Below are 11894 nucleotides of genomic sequence, written 5' to 3'. Positions count from 1 at the left end.
GTTTAAAGTAAAAAGAACTGAATGAGGCTCATAAAAAAATTAGGCAGGGAATAATTATGGAAGATTTCCTGAGTTAGTACGTTATCTACACATCCACAAAATTAAATTAAATCATGATCTATAAAAACTAGGGGTGTGGATGGGTATCGGGTATACTCGGAACCGGTCAGAACCTACCCATTAGAGTAGGGTCCGAGTAGCTTGTATTGAAAATATGGTAGGTTCCGGGTATTAAAATCAAGAACCGGTAAAAATCGGTTCCGGTTCCGGTTCCTGCCTACAAGGTATCCGAAACCGGTTATTTATTAAAAAAAAGAGGAAATAGTAAAGTTATTGTCTCTTCTAATGAATTAGAACAGAGGCACTTTGTTTTGTGAGATCGTATTATGGATGTTTAATTTTGTTGATGGATTGATGAGACATATTACTTTTTTGTTGTGAATTAATCTAAATCTTTGTTGATATTCTATTTGGCGTGATTATTGATTATGTATGTGATATTTTCGATTTTATTTAGTTAGAGAAAAAAATTTACAGGTTCTAACAGGATATCCAAAACCTATAGTGTAATACAGGTTCCAGGTAGGTTCCGATTCCAAGATTCAACAGGGTAGGGTCCGGTTCCAAAATTTTGAAACCTGTCCTTTACAGAGTAGGGTCCGGGTATCGTGAAAAATACAGGGTACTTGTAACCGATTACCCCTAATAAAAACTATAACAATTATTATGTTGACAATCTATTATAATATATAAAAGTTGAGCAACGCTTATGAGACGTCGCCTTTTCAAAACCCTCAGGTCATGGTTAATCGGCTTTTGGAATACTCGGAGAATTTAATTCTTAATTGGAAGATTCGTGTATTTGACTTTTGAATTCCAGTTAAATGAATTTTTTTTCTATATTTTTAGTACCATATTCAACGACTTTCAGATATATTCCCATATTATTTGTATATATTGATATATAATTATGAGCATTCCTGAAAAATTAAAAATCTTCTCGATAATTACAATAACTCATTGATATATGAGATATTTTTTCAAATTCAACGTACAAAATATCCTATAAATAGTGGATGTAAAAATTCATTTTACAAATTTCTTCTATTTGCTTTATTTTTTCCTACACCTTTATCTCTCTAAAGTTGATTTATATATATATATATATATATATGAAGGTTTTTTCAGTTACATATATATGTAGATGTTTTTCGCATTTTTATAACACAATAACATTATTGTCTTTAATTCGCAATTGATAGATATACCCCGATTCATAAGTTTCTGTTTTATTTTTCTTTTATTCACATCATATGTGTTGATTTTTTTCCAATAAGCGAATTGATTAAATATTACCATGCAAGATGCGAATTAATTTATATATATATATATATATATATATATCAGCAAGACACCGTAGTGTTATGAACACCGTCTAAGTAGATGGAGGTTATCGGCTGGAGTAGAGTTATCCTTTGCATTATCGTTCGTCTAGGTACAGCAGTTGGGATAGGAGATAGATCGATAGAGAGTCTTGCTGAGTTTGTCTGTCTACTATTATTGTTAAATCCAGGTACAGCAGTTGGACAAGGTATGTTTAGTATACTCTGCAGGGAAACACTATGTGAGGTGGGATTTCTGCCAATAAGGTACGTCTTAGATCCGATCTTGATCTTGAGTGAAGCTGGGTAGGAGTATCTGGTACGGTATAGCATCTTTGAACTACTTTCTAGGCTAATGGTTCTATAGATCTGTAGAGCTTTCATTTAGGATAGGTATGGAATACCCTAAGGATAGGGAACTGATATGCAAAAGTATAGAAAGTCTTGATAAATGTTTGAGAGACTGGAAGGTTTATTGCTTTCAAAATATGGGTTTATTCAAAACGATTCCTCCATATGCATGCGTAGGTTCCAGCCATAAAATCGATAATTATTCTGTCTACAAAAGAGGATCTTTTCAGGATAGAATTAGACAAAAAATATCTGAAATAAATTCCCAGATAACACTGTCTGTGTCGGTTGTCCCTAGGGTAGACACAGTGGTTGAGGAATTTAAGATAGATTACGATAAGCTAAGGAGTGACTTCCTAGCACCCCATAATGACCATAAAAGGAGATGGCTCCATGAGTCTTTCTCTGAAGAATATACCAAGTCTCATATTAGGGCAGATTGGACAGCATTCGTGCTAAAAACCTCCAATAATATCCTATTTTGGGATTGGTTTGAAAATCATTTCGCACCTAAAAGAATGGTATGTGTAACTCAGAAAACCATAAAATGGGATCTCGCGAACGCAGACCCGGTTGAGTCAACGCACCCACCTTTAGGTACCATCCAAATAATCCATCAAAAAGCAGAGGTCAAGGCCTCTCCCTTCAAAGTAAAAGTGGACGATTCACTGGAGCCCAAAGATATTAAAAACATCTTTGAACAAAATAATTTCACAAACCAGTGTCTCCACACCATAGGTTCCCAGTTGGATAGGATAGAATAAGAAGTCACCAAGCCTGTTGCCTACCAGGTAGGGACCTCTAGTCATCCAAACCAATCAAGACCTTCACCCATAGAGCCTCTCAGAAAACCTCCCTTTAAACCCCATGAGATCCCTATTTCTAGGAGACAGGAGTTTAGGCAGGAGATGGAGAGAAGAATAAAAGCCATAAATCTCCAAGAAAATTCCACATTCACAAGTTTGCCCAAAATGGTCATCCTGGACACTCCCCTCACAGGAATAGAGCCAGGAACCCCATTAAGAGCAACAAAAATCAAGGCACAAGAGTCTCAGGGCTCGAATGTCAACGCCATCGATAAAAATGGAGATTTAAATGCATTAGTGTGGAAGGAACCCCAAAAACCCTACTACACTACCATAGGTGCACCAGACCTAGTCTTGGAAGAAAAACCCAATATTGTCCAGAATAGGTACAGTGCCAATGCCATCTATGAGTGGAACATAGACAGGCAATCTGAATACAACATACTAAGCGTCTTGCAGCAAATGATGATGGTGTCAAATGCTTACAAGACCCAGACCCGATTGTCGGACCCAGCCATAGCACACATGCTTATAGCAGGGTTCACCGGCCAACTGAAAGGATGGTGGGATAATTACCTATCGCCCTTTCAACATAATGAAATCCTGACCAGCGTCAAGACAGATGAATCTGGTGAGATCATCTGGGATGCTAACAACGAAGACATCCCTGACGCTGTAGCAACTCTAGTCTTTGCCATCTCCCAACACTTCGTAGGAGACCCCTCTCAGCTCAAAGACAAAAACCTAGAGCTGCTGTCAAACCTAAAATGCAAAAGGCTGTCTAATTTCAGACAGTACAAAGATACCTTCCTCACTAGGGTCATGTCTAGGGAGGATTGTAACCAGCCGTTTTGGAAAGAAAAATTCTTAGCAGGTCTGCCAACCTTGTTAGGAGAACAAGTCCGAAACGAAATCAAATCCATAAATTATGGCCAGATACCTTACAAAGAACTGAGTTATGGAGAGCTCATCAGCTTCATTATGGAGAGCTCATCAGCTTCATCCATAAAGAAGGTATCCAAATGTGTACTCAGCACAAACTCCAAAAGCAATTGAAAATTGAAAAGGCCCAGACCAGGAAAGAGCTTGGCAGCTTTTGCCAGCAATTCGATCCCTCTTTTCAAGTCGACAAAAAGGTCCAAAAAATCATAACCTGCAGTGGGGACTGCAGCAGAAAACATAAGCCCAAACATTTCCATAAAAAGTCTAGAATTCCCTCAAAACCACAGACCACTGATAAGGATAAGGGAAAATCCAACTCCCCCTTTAAGTGTTTCAAGTGCGGGAAAACTGGCCATACCCAGAGGTATTGTTACCTCAGCAAAAAGATTCATCAACTGGAAATTGATGATGACATAAAAGACCAAGTCTGCAATCTGTTGATAGAGTCCTCTGACTCTGAAACGGACTTCTCATCTGCCAGTGAGGAGAGTCTGCAGGCTGATGAACTGGACTGGTCATCAGATGAAAAATCCATAAATGTCTTAACCAGAGACCAGGAATTCCTGCTTGGGATAGCGGATCAAATCCAGAACCCTCTGTTAAGAACACAATATCTTGAGAAGTTGAATCAGGGCACTCTCGAAGGCGAGATCAAAACCCCTAATTACAACCTCTCTGAAATCCTTAAAAGGCATGATCAGAAGCGAGCTCATAAAACCTCGTTTGATGCCCAAAAGGAAATCGATAACTTGAAGAGTGAAATTGTCTGTCTCAAGTTTGAGCAACAACAGCACTCTACCATAATTGGACGATTGGAAGAGCTATTTGCTGAGGCAGCAAAACCCTCAGAAAGCTCTGGACAAATCCTCATGAAACAGGATAAAAACCCAGAGGAGACTCTGGCCCTGGACCAGCATAAAAATCTAACCATGATAGGAGAACTTTCTCCTAACAGATGGTTGATCAAAATCACGCTTGTCATAAACCATAATTTGTTTATCAATGCAACTGCTCTGTTTGACACAGGTGCAGATGAAAACTGCATTAATGAACAACTCATTCCTGCCAGATTCTATGAAAAAACAACTGAATCACTTTCTTCGGTTAGTGGTACTAAGCTCGACATCCAGTATAAATTGAGCGAGGTAGAAGTTGAACAAAATAGAGTCCGGTACAAAATATCATTCCTCCTGGTAAAAAACCTTAATCATAAGGTCATACTAGGAACCCCATTCATCCAGCTTTTAAAACCGTTTCTTGTCACTGCATCTGGCATTGAGACGCACAGGCTTGGAAACAAAATAAAATTCCATTTCATCTCCGATAAATGTGTTTACAAGATAGACTGATACATCTTATGCAGGAAATGGCCATGGAATCTGCTCAAGAGTGGTTACACAATTGGCTATTTGAACTGTTGCAAGACGACAGTCTTGAGAAAATACAAAATGATATATAGGACGGGGAAACAGACTGTATGGATCGTATTTATACGTCATATATCCATAATATCTGTGCCCTCATCGATCATCCTGTATCCTCTGTGTTGTGTGCATATTTCGACAGGCATTGCAAGAGAGTTCCTCCTTGCGATAAAAAACCCTGTTTTATGCACATAAACTCCACTTTAAAAACCCGAGGAGATTATGGGCTAGTCATTGGCCATTATCTCTACCAAGAACCAGTGGTGGTCGATTTAAACATAAATTTGCCATAACCATTATTTCATGTCTACATACAGGAACATGGATTTCCCCTGGTTCGACCAGGTTGACAATGGCTCCTCCTCCAGGAGCAAAAAACATAATCATTAGGATCTGCCTCCAAAAAAACGATTCTGCATAAAGTCCAGCCTCACGGCTTGGCGGCCTGATCACAGGCAACAACTCATCTTGGATGATTTATGGGCTTCCATAAAGAATCCTCAAAAGGGTGAGGAATCCATAAACGCATTGGTCCTTCACATGGAGGAACAAGGCAACAGCAAAGCATCCTTGCAGCAGGAACTTTGCCTGAAAATCGATTCGCTGCAACAAGAGCTATCCCTCCGAAAAGCTCAGACTCAAGTTTTCCTCCAAGACAGGTTAGTTGAGTTCGATAATTTCACAGAGCACTTTGCAGAAATGCAGAGAGAAAATCATGCTCTATTGAAAAAATTGAAAAAGAGTGAAAAAAGGAGAGGTATTCTTGAAAAAGAAAATGAAGGCTTTAAAAAAGAAATCAAAAGCCTCTGTGCGGAAAGAATAGAAGTCTTAGAGTTTTCTGAGTCCTGCCTCAGAGAAAAAGACGCTCTTGATAATGAAAATAAAAAATTAAAGCAGGATTTGGAGTCCCTATCAACTCCATCGATAAATCAGTCGTCTATATTTCCCCTCATCGGAAGTATGACTGAAAAAATGTTTTCAAAAAAACCCATTGAGGTAACTCTCAGTGGCATTTTCCCTCGAGCAGGAGAGATCCTGTTCCTTTCAAAACTTCCTGATGATATTGTCTTAAAAATTTCTGAGACGAGTCTTCAGGATTTTACTACAACCATGATTTCCTTCTTTCAGAGACTCCTTCAGTTCTGTGCTTGCTCACAAAAAGGAATTGACGGATGGTTTTGGAATTGGGAAAGAAAAAACCATTTTTAAAATGATTTTCCACAACCCTGCAATCAACACAGTGAAGATGATGCTTTTGAAAGAGCTGACATCTTACTCATGGATGGTTGCAGACATGTCCTGGAATTCTCGATCCCCAGGATAAGTTTTTATGTTTTCCCTTTCAAAGATAAGTTTTTTAAACACCATTTCGATTTCTGTGATCTCCTGAAATACGGAGTTCTCAAATCCATAATTATGAGACCAGAGGATGAACATCGGCCAGAGTATCAATCCCTTTTTGGGAACAATGCTTGGGACCTCATCAAAAAGTCCCTGCACCAATCTTCTAGCCTCTTCATCAGCATTGAATCTTCTCCACCAGAGTGGATTTCCCCCATAAAAGTCCAGCCTGCTATACATTACATCTTTATCTCTCCGGTAAGTTCCAGAAGTGTTCTCACCCCAGAGGCGAAGTTTTGGCCAGCAGATGGACAAATTGTTACTCAGATCAGTAAGTGGCGAGCTTGGGTTCAGGTAAACGAATGGCACTGGCGTAAATACCCAGAGCATATTCTCCAGTTCTCAGGTACGTCCCAAAGGGTTTTCCTGCATATCTCCCTCATTGACATGCCGATCCAACCAAGGTTCAGCACTCGTCATGATTCGATTCTTGACAAGTTCAACGAGGAGTTTCTGTCGGATTCCCAAAGATACTATTGATTAGCCCCAGCAACCGAGAGCGTCCGCCCACTGTTTCAGACACGTGGATCATTACCGGACAAAAAACCTTTCGGCAGAAAAGGCTAAGCCCCGACATAATCAGCGCAATCTCCGGAAGCGTCCCACCACTACTCACAGTGGTACCATTACGGACAAAAAACCTTTCGGCGAGCGTGCCCGACATAAAGCAGCAACCTGTCACTATTTGCGACAAAAAAGGCACTGTAACTACAGTTCTTCCACTGGAGTCAACAGTACCCCGCATGTGAGTGCACAGTGTAAAGCTGCACAGCGACAAGGCATCCACCACTGCCTATAAGAGGCCTCTTCCTCCAGCATCGAGGGGGGACTCACATCCGCAACACATAATTCTCTCTTCTTCTCTTTTCTTCTGATATGTAATCATCCGGCTCCCATAACCCGGATCCTCCAACCCCCTTTCTGTGTGTAAGTTTCAGTGTAAGCATGGATTGAGTCCTTACAGACTCATTCCTTTTTTATTTTAATGTCTTTTTCTTTTGTTTGTTTTAACCGCATGTACTCCCTTCAGCCCATCATGGGCTAAGTGTTTGAATAAATCTTCCATGTTGATCTTATATTTATCTTGACAGTCTATGCATATCAGATCCTTGTTCTTCCTGTATTCTTGTGTTTATCCCCTACGACAGGTCTTGGGTGCAAATGGTATCAAATATATATATATATATGTAGATTTTGTTCGCGTTTATATAATACTATAACATTATCATCTTTCACTCGCCATTTATAGTGATAAATATACCCGGTATATTAGTTTTTGTTTTATTCGCATCATGAGATTAAAGAATAGTGTACGATGGGACTGAACTATAATTAGGTATAGACATAAATTTTGCTGTTTATTCGCGGTTTTTCATTAAAATTATATCTGCGATGCATCACAACTGTTTTTATAATTCAAAACCCCAAGTGCACTATAATTACTTGATGTGGTTACGTCATTAAAAAAAGGTGCAATTATTTGCAAACATGATTTTTTCAGTATACAACTACTATCCCTAGTCGAGAGATGATGTATTGCGGGATTTCAGAATTTTCGTATTAGTAGGTGCATTATATTTATCTCGATTATCGTAAGCAAGGAGTCCATTATTGTTGTGACACCTTTTCCAGAAACCCTCAGCACAATCGTCAAGATTTAGAATCCCATTTGAAAAAGTTAAAAAGTAATTGAATGGGTTTATATGAGATTGAGTTTCATAATCTATCAGCTCGAACTTTTGAGTTGGAGTGAGCCTAATCGCTTATAGGCCTAGTGAAATTTTACATGGCATCATAGCGAATTATGCTTCCGTACGTTCATGTGGGCTCACACTTCGTCAGGTCTAATGTCTCTTTGTGTTTGGCCTGAGTGTGACCAGGTCCAGTTTTGAGGCAGTTAAAAGTGTGCCTCATGTTAGTGAGACCCGAGTCTGGAACTCGTGGTAATTAGTTTTGTTCCCCCTCGCCCGAGCACGCAAGAGAATATGCTAGGCACGTGGTTAGTTATTGAGGGCGGATGTCTTAGTCTATGTGGCACGTGCTGGACCACATGTTGTCACGCACGAGTGTTGAGATTTAGAATCTCACATGGAAAGGTTAAATAATAATTGAATGAGTTTATATGAGATTAAGTTTTACAACTTATCAGCTCGAGTTTTTGAGTTAAGATGAGCCAAATCGCTTATAGACCTATATAAAACAATCGAGTTTACTATCAGTTTGGTTTAGATAAACTAGCCAACAACACGTCATCATTTTTAATTTCCTTTTTTTTTCCCTAATTTTTATCAGAATCCCAAAACTACGTCATTTTTATTATTTTATATCATTCAGTGACAACGTCAGTGCATGTGAATGTCCACATCAACTTTTTGCTTCCTCATTTAACTGCTAGACCAAATTGGTAGACATAATGATGATTAAGAAACCAAATTGTTGGGAAAAATATTTTAAGGACCAAAGTGTTGATTAACCAATTTTTCAGTGACCAAAATGACAGTAAGCTCTAAAACAATCTATAAAGCATCAACCTTTATCTATTTATCTACCTATCTATCTTCTAAATTAACTATTAACCAAGGATACAAAAACTTGTCCATGCTAATTAGGTGGGGCGAGAGGCGTGGATTTCCCAACTCCTATAACTCCTGCATAATGTCTCACTAATAATTTGTACTGTTTATTATGTTTACTTAGTCAAAATATATGGTTTTTTAATATATCTTTTCTTTATATATATTTATGTCATATGTGTTAAGTATTTTCACGCAAAAATTGACAAAAATTTTCCACGCATTGTGCGGGTATTGACCAGTACTTTATAAATTCAGAAAATAATAGTAAAGACAATATATATATATATATATATATATATATATATACCATAAGTATAATAACTGATGCAAATTCGCACTAAATATTATAGGGGAAAAGGAACTTCAATAACCATATATAGGCTTTTTTCACTGATATTTGCTAATAAAATTATGTCTTATTGCTAGGATAAATTGCTGTTGGAGAATGTACTGCATTAAGCCTAGATTGAAACTCAAAGACTTGGAGCGAGAAAAAAATCACGGAGAAATATTGTTTTCTATATATTCGGAATTTCTTGTAATCTCAAAATATATTCATAAGAGGAAATAACCTAGGAAATATTCTAGGAGAGATATCAAAATATCTTTGAAGATATTAGAATATAATCTCTTGTGAGTCTATATATAGGGTAATGTACGAGTGGTAAAAGGTGCCTTGGTGCGACGGAACCCTAGGCCTCTTGGGGGCTGGTGAGAGTCTATAATCATGGTTTGGTGATGGTGTGATCTTCTTAGAAAATTCTCTACTTATCTTCTTGGAGTCTAGACCTAGAATGAGAGGATGGAGATAATTGAGAGATTGGGTTAGACTTTTATTAGGATTGCGTTTGTAATGGGGGTTAGGATTTAAGGCTGTAATTTCCGGTTCATTTGTCTAGTGGATTCTCTTTCTCTGTCCGTGGATGTTTCCCTGTTGAGGGTTTTACCACGTAAATCCTGTGTTCGATTATTTTCTATGTTATCTCATCTCATACTTTGGACATCTTGTCACAACAATTGGTAGCAGAGCTAGGAGCCGGATCGAGGAAGAAATCAAGGAAAAATATTGTATCCTAAATTTTCGGAATATTTTGTAACTTCATAATATATTCATAAGACGAAATATTTTAGGATAGATATTCAAGTATCTCTGGAGATATTAAGATAATCTATTGTGAGTCTATATATAGGGTCATGTACGAGTTGTAAATGGTGCCTCGGTGCCACTGAACTCTGGGTCCCTTGGGGGCCAGTGAGAGTCTATAATCATGGGTTGGTGATGGTGTAATCTTCTCAGAAAATTCTTTGGGTTATCTTCTTGGAGTCTTGGCTTAGAGTGAAAAGATGGAAAGAATTGAGAGATTGGGTTAGATTCTTATCGGGATTGTGTTTGTAATAGGGGTTGGGACTAAGAGACTATCTCTTAGGGCTATAATTTCCGGTTTATTTGTCTAGTAGATTCTCCTGCTCTGGCCGTCGATGTTTCCATGTTGAGGGTCTTAGCACCTATATCCGGTGTTCGATTTATTTTCTATGTTATAAATGGGTCAGATTCTACCGGAACAAACCTATGGGACTTAAATAATGATGAAAAGCAATAAAAAAAGAAATAATATAAGCTCCAGTGTGAATACAATATAATGCACAAAACGAAATGGCATATCAATTTTCATCCGTTAGTTTTTTTTTTGTTATAAAGGGGTCTAAGATCTAAGTACAATAAAAGAGAAATTGGTTATTCTTTTATTCATCTTCACCTAAGATAAAATATCTAATGGCATATTACAAAAAAATGATTCAAGTATGGAAAGTTGTAAATTGAGTAAGAGAAAAATGAAATAAGCCGAATGTAAGCCAAGTTTACGAAATAAAAAAAATGCAAAAGTAATTGAATGTTGCACCACATTAATCATTTAAGGTTATCAGCTAATTATTTTTTATGTTTAAAATATTTGAATCTATAAACTTGGAGAATAAAACTTAATAATATTATCTTGATATATCATCATTATGAAAACAAAGATTAATTTTTTTAAAAAATAAACATTGGAAGTCCCAATCATGTCACCATGACATGGTGTCCTGATATGCTTTCCCCGCATCAACAATATAAACAAACAAGCCAAACTTTCCATATTGTTTGTTCGATCTCACAACTCTTGTACATGCAAATTAGAATATCATTTGAACTCAAATATGCGAACATCATTAATCACCTTTATTTTATCATAATAGCACAAAATATGAAAATAGAATAAAAAATGGAGAATGCGCTTTCAAGTCACTTTTCTTTACAAAAGCGACTATCAAAATGAGGAGAGTAAACTCTAACCTTATTAACTTCAATTAAAGTTGTCCAGAACTCTGCTGCTAAAAATCCTCTTTGTACCCTTAAGAAATCTAATAGTAATTACAAAAATTCAGAGAGAATATATTTTTATCTAATAATAACAAAGAGATACATGTTCACTATTTATAAATTTTCAGACTTCTTTGAGCTAGACACTTTAGAATTTTATGCATTAGTGACTTTTTGACTTCCGTAAAGTACGGGACTTTTGAATTTTAGGAATGATGTGAAACCACAATATTTTATCTTTTGTCGAATTTTCATAAGTCGTGACTCGAAAAGCCACTCAACTAGAGTTTAGACTTGTCCTACGTGGCATTGTCCTATGACTTGTCCCGACTTTTATTATTATATATAGATTTAGGGCATGTTTGGTTCAGCGGATTTGATCAGACAGGGATTAGCTATTCCGTACGTAATAGCTAATCTGGCGTTTGGTTCGCATGATTGTGGAATAGGTATTCCGACCGGGTTGACTTACCCGGTTTACATGAGGATTAGCTAAGCCCCCCAGCATGGTCCGGATTAGCTGTGCCGGATCCGGAAATGGACGCAAAAAGACAAAAATACCGTCGTCTTCTTCAAGTAATTACAATCTCATGCCATCCCATAAAAGAGCTGCAGAGGTCGACATTTCTCCCTTTCGTCTGAACATTCGAAAC

Source organism: Punica granatum, chromosome 8 (assembly GCF_007655135.1).
Source record: "Punica granatum isolate Tunisia-2019 chromosome 8, ASM765513v2, whole genome shotgun sequence".
Taxonomy (NCBI): Eukaryota; Viridiplantae; Streptophyta; class Magnoliopsida; order Myrtales; family Lythraceae; genus Punica; species Punica granatum.
This window is presented reverse-complemented; position numbering follows the sequence as displayed.